The 13218-nt window shown below is 35.9% G+C and overlaps 1 protein-coding gene across 3 annotated transcripts in view; it reads left to right on the forward strand.

Moving 5' to 3' along the window:
- Positions 1–13218, forward strand: part of twin (CCR4-NOT transcription complex subunit 6-like twin) — a 291402-nt gene that overhangs the window by 184869 nt on the left and 93315 nt on the right. The gene's annotated exons all lie outside the window — the stretch shown is intronic.

Consider the following 13218-nt stretch of genomic DNA (forward strand, 5'->3'; position numbering starts at 1 on the left):
TCCAATTTTAATCATTCAAAGACCAAATATTATCTCCATAAACTGTTCTTAGTGATGAAATCATTTATTTTGATAAGGATTAATAGCATGAGTAAAATAAACGCGTTTAAATGTAGTCCAAAAAAAATTCAAGATTTTTAAATAAAAAAATGGTTGCTGTGCCTCACTCGACATAGATGGGTATAGTGTGTCGCGGACTTTTTTGTAGATATTTATAAGATCTACAATTAATTAGAACATTTTATGGTTCTATCTTTTATAGTTTAGGCAGCGTACGCAAAATAAGTAACTTTTCTGGTTGATTTTTTACACCTTGTGTCCGAAAAACCCAAATATCTTACGGAACCCTATTTTTTTCCAAAATACAATATAGCCTATGTTACTCGTGGATAATGTAGCTTTCGAATGGTGAAAGAATTTTTAAAATCGGTCCAGTAGTTTTTGAGCCTATTCAGTACAAACAAACAAACAAACAAACAAACAAACAAGCAAACAAACAAACAAACAAACAAACAAACAAACAAACAAAGTTTTCCTCTTTATAATATTAGTGTAGATAAGTCTATCTATCTTCTTTTTGTACCTATTCTACTCCCTCTATAAGCTCTCGCAATGCCAAGGGTCACTGGTACCTAGAGATCTCTCTTAGAGATAAGTGCTTCCCTTGTCCACTTTAACTCTCTTTTTCTCTTTATTGTAAATGTTTTTGGTACAAATTAAGTTCGAAAACAATTCGATAGACTTATCTATTGAATTGTTAACATTGCTAATGATGGTGTTTTGAGCTACTACGATCTCTTATAATAGCTATACTGATAATGTGAAGCCATAAAAGTTGTTTAAAGAAATACTTTGAACCGCGTTCGCATCTAGCCAACAAAATTACATAACCGGTATCCTAATTTGCACGCACGTGCTATAAAAATATTCTTTTTACTTTTTCGACGACTGCACAACGACGTGCGACGCGTCAAATCGCAACACTATGCTAAATGTTCAATTTTTATTTTTATTTTGCAGAACAATAGCCAGTTATTAATCTACAATGCAAACAGAAGGGTGTTGTAAAGGCATCTTTGTTTGTCTGTGACATCGTAACGTTTACATCAATGACCTTCCTTACCTCGCTAAGGACAATTACGGGATAGTCTTGTTTGCTGATGATACATCACTTTTATTTAAAATCAATCGATACTTAACAACTTTTGATGAAGTAAACAATTCTCTCACCAAGTTAGTACAGTGGTTCGAAGCTAATAACCTGCTTCTCAACGGGAAAAAGACAAAGTGTATTAAATTCACTTTACCAAATGTTAAGCAGGTCAAAACCACTGTGCAACTTAATAATGAGGAATTAGATTTAGTGGATACCGCTATTTTTCTTGGAATAACGTTAGATGCAAAACTTCAATGGGGCTCTCATATAAATAACTTATCGAACAGACTTAGTTCTGCCGCATATGCGGTAAAAAAGATTCGCCAGTTGACAGACATAGAAACTGCGAGACTAGTATATTTTAGTTACTTTCACAGCATTATGTCATATGGTATATTATTATGGGGTAATGCTGCTGATATTAATTCTATTTTTGTGCTGCAGAAAAGGGCTGTTCGAGCCATATACAGTATGGGGCCACGAGAGTCGCTGAGAACTAAATTTAGGGAAGTTAAAATTATGACAGTGCATAATCAATATATTTTTGAAAATTTACTGTACGTACATAAAAACATAAATAAATTTAAAAAAAAAAGTGACTGTCATAATATAAATACTAGAAATAAAAATAAACTTGTAATTCCCGCCTCTAGGCTCAGTAAAGTTAGCAATTCATTTGCTCGTAATTCCATACGTTTCTATAATAAGCTTCCAGAAGACATATTGGAGATGTCTCTCAACAAGTTCAAAGTTTTCATAAAACGTAAACTAATTGAAAAATCCTATTACAATGTAAAGGATTATTTAAATGATAAGCAAGCTTGGGAATGAGTTGCTTAACGACTTTGTGATAGTTCTAATAAGTTTCAATAAATTTGTAAAGTGGTGATAATAAAAAGAATACCCGGCTGAGTTTGTTGTGGGCTCTTCTCAGACCTGGGCGCGTTTGGAACCCTCGTAGCTTTAGTTTTAAGTTTGCGTTATAATTATCACCACTATATTATCTTACAAATCTAACACTATACCAGACAATCAATAAGAGTAATTTATTACCTATTTTGAATAAATCATTTGACTTTGACTTTGACTTTGACTAACGTTTTAACGGATGGACTGATTTCTATGCGATTTTTTTTGTATTCAAATGCCTTTTTAATCGTGATGGTTCTTAGCTAAGATTATATTTGATGATAATTTATTGTTGCACCGTTTGAGGATTAACATAATCAAAAAGTACTCAGTAAATTTTACGTGTCAACATCAATCCCCCGATTGTGTAAGAAAAACGTAGTCACAGTAATCGTAATCGATAGGAAATTCTGCCCCTTGATTGGTTAAATTCGTTGTTTTTCACAACCAATCAAGGGGCAGAATTTGCTACCTTTTACGATTACGATGAAAACAAAACTATGTTTTTGTTGCATAATCGGTTATCGGGGGACACATCTGATCTATATGTTTGATATTATTTTAATTGAGTCTAATGTAATTTTCAAAGAAGCAGCCACCTCCTGGCGACTCTTGAATTCTAATGCCATGATTCAAAAAGTTACGGAATTGACTAACTTAGTTACAACTAACAAGAGCCTGAGGCATCGTTCACGCACGCAATTTACATTTGCTAATGGAATCGCATCTGAATTTGATTTAAATCTCAAGATGAGAAAAATTTAATTTATTTATTGCTTTTGCAAGTTACATTATATTAATGTTGCCTACCACGTAGGAACTTTTAGGTACAGATAAATCATAATGGAATTCCGTTGGGGCTAGTAACGCCACTCGAAATCCATATTATGTCATTTGATACTTACCTCTTCATACAAGAACTTTCTGAATATGCCAATCCGCACTTAGCCAGCGTGGTGGAATTTGCCCTAAATCCTTCTCGTTCTAAGAGAGATCCTGAGATTCTCATCCCGTGCGTGTGTTCGGCAGTGTACCGGCGATGGCTTGATGAACTGCTGACAAGAACTATTAAGTATGACGTTACAAATTGTAGTCACTTACGATTTGTTAGAATATTTTATCCGGGTTTATCTGCTTAAAGCTTTTTTCTTAAAGCCCTACATTTGTTTTGACCCAAGTTTTATTGGGATCATCGCTAAAACTGTCGATTAACTGTAAATGCTACACCATAGTCTAAAGTATTGTTAATTTGAATAAACTAATTTATGTTAGCTATTAACGGCTAAATTAAACTAAAAATCAACGACAGCGTGACGAATTGAAAAGGATTTAAATGAGGCAAAAAGGTCACCGAAACATTAGTTTTTGCTATGACTCGATTGTAATAGAAAATCTCAATTTCCCAACATTCGCGGTCGACAGCAACGCTTTCTAACCCCTGTCTCGAAACCCTCGATTACGCTAAAGACTGCTTTCTAGCAAAATTGCCATTACAATTGCAAATCTTAGAATTTTCTCTTCAGTTTTTATGAATAAAATCCGTTATCCGAAACATTGTAAATTCAAGCCTCATCCGTTCGTTTTTTTGCTGTAGCTACTTATTTCAAAGAGAAAGGAAAAGCCAGGCATGTTTAAAAATTTCATATCCGCTAATAAACAATTCACAATTATTTTTCTACAAATAAATATTCCTACTGCTTAGCGCTTGCTTTTAATTCCAACAAATGTGATGTAGTCTAATAGTGTAGCTTGCTTACTTAAAGCTATTGATTCGTTATTCGACGATTGATATAGGTATAAACTGTTAGTCATATCATAATACATCAATTCACAGATACAAATCGAAAATCGTGTCTTTGTATTGATTCGAACCCTTCGAAACGTACATGGATATATTCGTGTCCTCTAGAATCCATTTGGAATTCATTAATCTCAGCCCCCCGATCACAACCAAAGTTCTTTACCAGGGTTATCCCAACTCGTTTCTTTTTAATACAATCGGTTATTTACCTGCCTCTACCGTATCTTTATGTTAATGTTGTGATCGTTTCCAAATGCTCGTATTTGCCGAAAATAAACTGGAAATTGAATATAAGTCAAGGGCAAAACGGGTATTTGCGAACCCGTTTTATGTTTACTAGCGTTTGCTTGCTGTTTCGCTCGCGTGGTTTTTGTTTGCCTTATGTTACGCACAACGAAGACTACGATGTTCAAACCTTAGTAATCTTCATCTTCACGAGACATATTTATTATTTTATTGATTAGATTTTTATCAATATCTTCTGTTAGGATATGTTAGGCAATTAATCCATATGATATGCAAACTTTTAAATTTTGCTCTTGAATTTTGTTTTATAACATTAATCTAAGGCCTTGTCTAAATACAAGGTGCGCCAGAAATTATTCAAATACATACCTAAACTGTTATAAAATTTTAAGCATATCAAACACAAAGTAACCGGAATCTTATATTGACGTAGGTAATTATCCACGCATATCAAAGCAAAGAGTGTACGTACATCGTTTTTCTTCGTAATTCACTCGTCTTTACCCTCTGTCCTTGAAGCCACGTTTCGTCGACAGGATTACAAAAAAGATTAAATTAAGCAAACATTAAACTTTCTCTTTGTAGAACTTGTTAGTGGTGAAAGTCAGTCCTTGAGGGCCCTGTTTAAATTTCGTTGTGGTTTGCGGTATACCATTACTATGCACTTGATATACGTAGTTACTTTTCGGTAATCCATCCATGTTATCCTTTCTTGTTGAGAAATCTTTCAAGTGTAAAACAAAGGCTTGCGAAATTTTCTCTTTTGGAAATGGGAAAAGAATTGTTGTTGAAAATTTTGTCCTTGGATCGTTTCATTTTCATTTAACAACTAACGTCCGGTATGAAATGAAAGAATCCTCTTTATTCCCTATCCCGTGAGAATTTTGATAAACACGGCCAACTGAAATTATTCATTGCCTACATTATAAAGGGTACCGCTGTGCAAATTTACAGCTTTCAGCTTTCAGCAGCCATGACTGTGGGCTAAGCTTTGACTAGTAGTCGTTGAGACTTTTCTTCTAGATATATAAAAGGAAAAGTTGACTGACTGTTAAGTTAGATAAAAGTTAGATTAAGTTTTGTACCCGATTTCCTACGCTCCGGTTTGATTAATTAGGATTTTAAGTAGCAAACTAACTATATCTGAATAACATTTCCATTCCTTTGAATAGTTTTCCATCTAGATAATAGGACTTAAATATAAGCCTACGAAACTTTCTCTAACAGGGAACTTGTAAGAGGTGAAAGTCTGTCCTTGGACCTTGTGTAAACTCCGAACGGCTTGCGGCAAATAATCTAATTTGATCTGATTCTAAATCGAATTACGAGTACTTTCGCTTTCAATGTTCAATGAATGTTAACTTTGTAAACAAAATTAATGAACGAGCACTTACTCAAGTTGTCTTCCACAAAACGACTAAAATAAGTTAATAAGTTTATTTTTATTAATTAATTATAGGCAAACGTTTTACCACAATCACACCTGATGGAAAGTGATGATGTGGCCTAAAATGGGACGAGTTAACCTAGCAGATGCCTATTCACTCTTGTTTTAAAGATACCCGGATTGTAATTGGCAGGAAACACAAATGGGTGGTGGTGATGCGTATGAGGAATGATAACGCAAAACGTTTCGTGCGTGTAGATGGAATGTCGACGACATAAGGATAGAAACTCGCCCGAACGTCTTGCGGTTCGGTGGTAAAATGGTATAGACTTGTTTTAGGTAGTAGTAGGTATAAACTTATTTTAGGTTTGAAATTATAATCTTTGTATCAAGTAACGTGTATTTTTGATTCATTTTGTTTGTTACTCATGTTAACTCATCCTGATTTATAAAATATAATTTACTTAATGAAATATAAATACTTATACATAATTATGTATTATTATCTAAGAGGCTTAAAAGGTCTGCCACCCTTCAAAGATTTATCGTCATCACAATAACAATAAACTAATTTTTACATCTCAGTATGTGGTCGGAAATGCGTGCCGTTAGCGCATCCATATCACGTCACTTGTGTCTAATCTTCTATCCGAGATGTTTAATAAATTATCTATATTTAATAGATTAGCTATGCCTGTCACGCCTAATATTTTATACTAAAATAGGCACGTTTATGCGGTGGACCTTGATAAATTATTCAGAAAATCTTTTTAATAAGTATTTAATAGACTTACACTTAACCGCAATCAACGTAGTAATAGAGATGATATAATTCTAGATAAGATCGCATTTTTCTAGCCCTTTTTAACTCATTTTTTGACTATTTGGTAGATCTTAAATCGAAGAGCCTGTGCACAAGACTTTAACATAACAGAAGAACATAACAGTATCTGGCAGTAAATATTACAAATTTAGCTTTAGAAAGACAATTGGCAGCTTCAGCTTTGTAGAGAGTCGCCTCTGTCGTTGAGACTGATAAGCCAGCAACTAAACGTCGTAAATAGTAGGTATGAGTGACAGAGTTTAAAAATTTAGAGTTGCAACTTGCATTTTACTTTGTTTCAGAATGACCAAAGACATCAAATTTTACTAGTTTATTTTAATTTTAGTTTAGTGTCTATTATCTACACGATTGCCCATTAATATTAATATCACTCCATAATAGCGAGCATAATGTATTTAAATGTAGGATTACATGTTTACCAATAAGGGATGTCATTGTCCTCTGTAAGGCGTAGGTATGGATTTTCATATTTTGATGCCGCATATGTTTTCTCCATACTAGTAAATTTTCGCGACTTTGCTTATTACATTACAAAATATTTTTTGACATATTTATATATTGGGAAATGTGGAGGACCTAGTACATCACCTTGAAACATACCAGTAAAAAGAAGCATCTAATCAAAGCAAGTGATGATAGCCGAGTTGGTAAGACTTCGGCATCGTATTCGGGTGCGGTCCGAATTCCGATTCTGGGCAGGCACTTGTACATCCAACTTTTTGAAGTTGGATTATTTTAGCAGTGTGTTTTATAAAGTATCACTTTCTTTAACGGTGATAGAAAACATAGTGAGAAAACCACCATATCTGAGAGTTAACCAAAGATGTGTGAAGTCTGCCAATCCGCACTTGACCAGAGTCTGTAGTGGACTTACTGTTTGAGATAAAAATTTAAAACTATGGCGCAGCAGTAGCGTTAATTAATAGCGTAGAATATGAATCAAAGTTGATACTAAAATTCAATAGAGTAGTGTGCTGAAGTTACCCGAGTCAAACGCTTTTCTGAAATCCAGTAATAAAACATAATAAGCTGTTTGCTATCTATAGTATCAGCATAATTGTTGGAATAATGAGTGAATCATATTCTAGAAGCACTTAACCTTTATTCAGGACTTGACTGTTGCCTCATTCATGTTGGCGCGTTAGAAAATCAAATTGATGTTAATATTTAAACATTATATTTATCATGCATCTGGCTGACAAACAGACTCTCTTCACGTTTTTGCTTACATTAACATGAAATAAATCTAGCTTCATAAACAAACATTTATTGGTAAATATTTAACACCTTGACGCTGAAAATAGACCAGAATAACTAACCTCTAAGCTTATCTTCGCATCCGAAGACAAGATTAAGTTGAAAATAGACCAGAATAACTAACCTCGTAAGCTTATCTTCGCTTCCGAAGACAAGATTAAGTTGAAAATAGACCAGAATAACAAACCTCTAAGCTTATCTTTGCTTCCGAAGACAAGATTAAGTTGAAAATAGACCATAATAACTAACCTCTAAGCTTATCTTCGCTTCCGAAGACAAGATTAAGTTGAAAATAGACCAGAATAACTAACCTCTAAGCTTATCTTCGCTTCCGAAGACAAGATTAAGTTGAAAATAGACCAGAATAACTAACCTCTAAGCTTATGTTCGCTTCCGAAGACAAGATTTGTTATCAAATTATTTTTTCAATTAATAACAGAATGAATGAATCTTATTATCCACGACTCAATTGCAGTCACATTTTGAAGTCTCGTAACTTATTCCTAATTAGCTTTGTGTCTAACTGTGTAGGTTTGATTAGTTTTAATACAAAAAATTTAAAGAACCATAATATTTATGAAGGGGTCGCTCAGATGATCAAGCTCATTATCTTTTGCCAACTATTCTTTCACTATAAAAGGCTTTTAGGTAAATAACGGCACTTCATATGTGATATTAGCGGAACACAACACTAATGTGACAATAATTGTGTTACGCACCTCTTAAACACGGTTAAACACTGACATACATAACAATTCATTGATATGTTTCCTTGATGACCGTCTGAATTGCCAATTAATTAAAATGCTGTTATATCAATTTCGACCATTAAACTGGATTAGAAAGACATCCTTAATGTTTGGCACTAATTTAGTTATTTCTAAATATTAAAATCAAAGTTCATTTTGCTTTTATTACCGAGAACTTCTGCTGCCAAGCATTTTCATTTGTCGATAGAAAAAACCGGTCAAGTGAGAGTCGGACTCGCACACAAAGGGTTCCATCACCATGTACAAGATATAACACTATGTACAGTACTTACTTTTTCATTTTGAACTAGCTGAACCGCCCCGGCTTCGCTCGGGTAGAGTTTAGAAAATTGAGGGGGAGGTTGAATTAAATTTTTCTCTCCGTAAGAAACATCCCTGTACTCCATATTATAAAAAAAGAATTAGCGAAATCGGTTCAGCTGTTTTCGAGATTTGTGATGAGCAACACATTTAGCGATTCATTTTTATATTATAGATATAGTTGAAATAAACTTAATAAGGCCCTTTACAACTCTATGTATGCACAGAAGGTTGCTTTTACAATGTTAAACAGCAACTAATATTAAAAAGTCACTGTAAGTACACTTAAGTCGCTTAATTTCTACTTAAATTGAACATTGCAGTCGACTAAACGCGAATCAAAAATTCTTATATCAAATAGGTCACGTATGCAAACAAAGTAGCTATAAAATGTGACGTACCAATTTCAGCGGCCCGCAAACACTCCTGACACGGAGTATTTAGAGAGACATGACTCGTACCTGAGGGTAAATGACCACCTGACCCATATCCCTCCCGACTTTCACCGGCGGCCGTTCACCCGGGAACCAACATACCCCGTTCCAATTTTGAACTTAGGGTTAGCATGAGATTTTACAATTCACCAACGTTGATAGAATTCGAGTGTCGAATGCCGTTATTTCCGGAAAAGCGTGTCCATTTATTATTTTACTTTCTCAATTACTGTGGTAAAGGTAATTAGCTGATTTTATGGTATTTCTGCTGCAACAATGCATAGCGAGAAAGTGTCAGCCAATCAGATTTGACTGCGATCGGCATGTAGCTGTCAAGCTACCACGGTAGGGACCCTGATTGAAATGTACCTGTAGTACGCGACAGGTCGAGATGGCAATCGCGAGGTCAATCGGAGAGGGAACGCCCCGCACACCCGCACAGCCCCCGCGCTAACCTGGTGCGGGCGAGCGCGGGTGACGTGTGAGTGTGCGGGACGTCCCCCCGCCTCATGCACTGACTGTAAAGCTCCTTGATTTAAAGTCACGCATTCTGTACCACTCTTAAAGTGTTTGGTCGCTCGAACTCCATCAACGTTGACGAGATGCTAAGTCTCATACTAACTCTACTGAAGGCCCAGCTTCCCATTAATACTTCGTGTCCCATTAATGCGTCACGATCCATTAATTGGAGCGCGTTCCAATTACGACCTCGTTTACTGCTCTTACGCAATTAAATGTGAAGGCGAGCTTTTTTAATGGGATGTTTGGGGTGAACGTACGCTTAACACGGTAACCGAGTAGGCGTGCTTAACTTTGTTATTAATGTTGTTTTTTTAATTGGGCCCAGCGATTAGACGTATCACACCAATGTGAGGCAACGAGCGGGCGTCCCTGTTTTGTTGCCTTTATTGTATGCCGACTCTACGTATAAGGTTTCCTAATCAAACCTCATCATAATGTTTTATTTATGATGGTTTATCTTTTTATGTATAAAATTAATGTTTGTCTGTCCGTTCTTACTTATGTTGTTACAGATGTCATCATTGGACACGGCTTTAGCCTCAGAATGAAAAGGATTTACACCATTGTAGACCGTACAAGCACGCTGGCTAATGCTCGTGATACACATGCTAGTTAATGGCATGCTAGGTGCTGGCAAGCTGGCATGCCAGCTACTAGCAGAATGTCAGTGTGTGATACGCATGCTTGTAACTGGTATGCCAGTTACTAGAAAGGCTGCGTACCGTGCCAGTGACGTGCGAGTTGAAGATCACAAAATGAATATTTATGAAGAAATAAATAGTGTTACAATACAACTCGCGATTGTCTTAGTGAAGAAACTTTTGAAAACAATGAATAGACACAAAAAAAAGAAAACAATATGGAGAGAAATTAGATTAGTAGTAGCACGTAGTAGTACGATGTGCGAGGGATATCTACTCGTGTTGCGAGTTAGGTACTAGCAAACACGTTACGACGTGTTTCGCGTGCTTGTAGCTGGCATGCGAGTCCCCCGTCCCACTTCCCATCAAGGGGATTTTTTTATCCTAGTTTATAATAAAGTAATAAAAAAATTGGAGTCAACTACCCAATTCTGAAAATTTATAGACCCGGGACCGAACTTTGGACCCTCCGAATAGGATGCCGAAGTCTTAACCACTAGACTATCGTCGCTTATTGTTATGTAGATAATACAGATTAATTACGTGTTTGTATTGGAATTATTGACTGTTAAAGTGTTCAGTTTATCGATTAACCTCTGTTCTGTTTTGTTGTTCTTAGCGAGATAAATGCCTCACTAATTACGTGTAAACAAGATAACAAAGCGTGTTGGTATAAAAATAATAATTCAAGCTTTGATAAGAAATTAATCACTAAGCGAATTGACCGATTCCAATTTATCGGTTTATCCCGTTATTAACAGCACATACCCAATTGACATGTTAATGTTTTATTACATATTTCAACAAAAAAGTAAGAAAGAAGAAAGAAAAAAAATATTCGATGATAGGTAGTGTCACAAACAAACAATACAATAATAATAATGTTTATCTAAGACTCCATCCGGAATGGGTGTACAGATCAGCTTTTTTTAATTTAATAATAATTTATTTATTCTTCAAATTTACATATGAACATAAACACTAGGTTTCGGCTCTGTGTTGACCATCTTAGGATATATCATCACATTATCTACACTAAAATACCTAAAGAGGTAAAGCTTGTACGTTTGTTCGGAATCTCTGGAACTAATAAACCGATTTTGAAAATTCTTTCACCAGTACAAAGCTATATTATTCGTGGGTAACAGGCTATATTTTATTTTCAAAAAAATTAGAGATTCCTACGAAAATTGTAATAAGCTATCTGTGCGAAGCGGGGCGGGCCGCTAGTGTGTTATAATTTATAATAAACAAAACAAATAAGAATCATATAGTACGCGACAGGTCGAGATGACAATCCGGGTATGAGGTGGGAGAACACCCGCACGTCACCCGCGCTCGCTTGCACCGGGTTAGCGCGGATGCTCTGCGGCTGTGCGGAGCATTCCCTCCCCGATTGCCATCTCTACCTGTCGCCAACTATAGGTACGTTTGCTTGGAACACGCTACGATACAACGTCATTGATAATAAAAATTCAATAAACATGATCAGCGATCATCGAGCATCGATTAACCGACGCCTACAAGTCGCCGGCTTCGAGTTCGTTCGTCTCACTTTCACACTTTCACTGGGGCATCGGCCGGCGCCCGCGCATCGTCACAATGCGCCCGATGTTGCAAAACTGATTACCCAACGCACATACGTCACACTGACGATTTGAATTGTATTAGAAACTAGCTTTAACAGAGGACTCTCCGTCACTCCGCCATACAAACGTAGGTTTCTAAATATTTTTTAAAATACATAATATCAAAAATTGCGGAACCGGTAGGATTCGAACCTACGTCTTCTGGGAAACGCGTTCGTGCGAAATTCTACATCGAGACCAGAATCCCGCTGAGAATAATTAATAAAGTTGTAGAATAAATATTAAAGTTGAATTAAAACAAGCATTTTAAGAATTGTACCGAAAAACAAAAAGTATGCAATTGTAACAGTAGGTACACGTCATAACCTGCAAAATAATTTTGTAAAAGGGCATTAAAATTTAAAGCATTAAAGCCTTTCATATTTTTTACTATCATAATCGAAAATAAAACTACTTTTGTAAGTGGGTATTTTCAATAATTTATAATGTCAAGAAAAGTTCCCGTTACATTGGCTTGTTAAGAATTTTTGACTTCTTTATTTTAACACCTTATTAAAGCAATTATGGAAAACGGCAAAATCATTTTTAGTACCAATATTTTTAACGATCGGGTAATTTGTCTGCATACAATCTTTTGACGCGGACGAAGTCACGATAAGTCAGAAATATGTTTAGTCAATTTTCACTAACTCTACTAACGAATTCCCATACAAAAGTTGCGCTATGCTCAACTAACTCCCTTCGGCGGTGTTCCATCAATGGTGATTACAACATGGGGTTATTCAAATTCCTGAAAGGCCGACAAGTTGTTAAGACGTCGGCCTTATGTTGGGAAGGTTGGGGGTTCAATCCCGGGTCTTTAACTTTCGGATTGCTGTGCATTTTAAGCAATTAAATATCACTGGCTTTAACCGTGAAGAAAAACATATTGAGGAAACCTGCATGTCTGAGAGTTCTCCATTATATTCACAAAAATTGGTTGATGGAAGATGGGTTGATGATGATGATGGAATTAAACACTCTACTTAACTCTGTACCATAAAATCGAATTCAGCCGACGTCTGAATCACATTACCTTGTTTAGTGCGAAGGCTAACAGTATCTGTTCGTTCGCCTTACCGCATCTTGCGGTCGGCGGTTATCTCAAGGTCCACGTGTCCCTTCGATTCAGTCTGGTTCGCCTCCAAACTGACTTCACTTAGTACTTACCTACAATAAAATGACTACTATGAGGAAGAATGAACTTAAGGCTCCCTCCTAACTAAATACTTTTTATCTCACCACTTCTTGTTCTGTCGCAGCTGATGTCCTTGCCACGATGACGGTGGCGTGTGTTCGACAGATAGATCTGTGTCTTTCAAC

The sequence above is a fragment of the Maniola hyperantus genome, chromosome 10 (assembly GCF_902806685.2).
Source record: "Maniola hyperantus chromosome 10, iAphHyp1.2, whole genome shotgun sequence".
Taxonomy (NCBI): Eukaryota; Metazoa; Arthropoda; class Insecta; order Lepidoptera; family Nymphalidae; genus Maniola; species Maniola hyperantus.